Below are 1316 nucleotides of genomic sequence, written 5' to 3'. Positions count from 1 at the left end.
GATCTTATTTTACGAAATTACCATATCCATGGGAATTAAGTTATTAAAAGAATATGAAAAATTATTACCTCTAGGAGAAGAGGAAGGAATAAAAATAGATAGTCTTGGAAGTAGGATTGAACTTACAAAAAGAATGATAGGTATGTAGTGTAGAGAAGCTTTAAAAAATAAAAAAGTATATAAAATAAGAAAAAATTCATTATGTTGTTACAAAGATATTGGTCAAGTTGAACAATTTGGATGTCATAAGAAGAAATATAAACCGTATAAGAAATATAAAAGAAAATTCAAAAACTATAAAAAATTCAAGAAAAGAAATTTTAAACCACACGAAAAATATTTCAAGAAAAGAAATTGAAATAAGAAATTTAAACCAAGAAATATTAAAAAATATAGATGTTTTATTTGTAATGAATAATGACACATTGCCCCTCAATATCCTGAAAAGAAAGATAGACAAAATATAAAAACTCTTAGAATTTATGAAAAATTTCAAGAAGATAGTGACATAGAACCAATTAAATATTTTGAAGATCTAAATAGTGAATGCAGTAGCATTTATGAATTAAATACATCCTCATCAGAAGAAGATTATGAGGAAATAGTATATATGAATCAAGAGATACAACAATCAGAAATAGAAATAGAAACAACTGAAGAAGTTAAAGACTATATAGAAGGTATAAATCAAGAAATTACCTTTGATATTAAAAAATACACAAGAATCACTAAGAAGATGTTAGACCTACAAGAAAAAGATGTATTTCATCAAGGATTTTTAGAAATTTTACCAAGAGTAAATAAACACAATTGTAAGTATGAGTTATAAAGAAATGTCTATCAATATAGAAGATACTATAGGAAAAGCAAGAATTCCTATAATTACAAAAGAATGGGTAAAACAAAAGTTATCCAAAATCCCAGAAAATGTAAGAAACAAATTAAAATGTATTGAAATAGGAGGAGTCCAGATAATGGTAAAAGGATTCTTTAGAGAAATTATGAACATATCAATAGAAATATACTGTATGGACAATAGAATCTTACGAGATCCTATAGATGCTCTATTAGGTACAGTCGTAGGAAACTTAGTCTATCAGAAGATAATATTTACATTAAAACCAAATTATGCAATATCATTAAATGATGAAAATATTGACCAAAGTTTCAATCTATACTATAGAATTAGAAACTTAAAAATGTTACGAAGAAGTAAGGCTATTAATATAAGCATAAAATCAATTTTTGCTTTTAGTACTAGCCATCATAATAATCTAAGAAAGATAACTGATAACATTATCATACATAAAGATTTT

This window comes from Olea europaea, unplaced genomic scaffold (genome assembly GCF_002742605.1).
Source record: "Olea europaea var. sylvestris unplaced genomic scaffold, O_europaea_v1 scaffold1919, whole genome shotgun sequence".
Lineage (NCBI taxonomy): Eukaryota > Viridiplantae > Streptophyta > Magnoliopsida > Lamiales > Oleaceae > Olea > Olea europaea.
Note: the sequence above shows the minus strand (reverse complement) of the source record.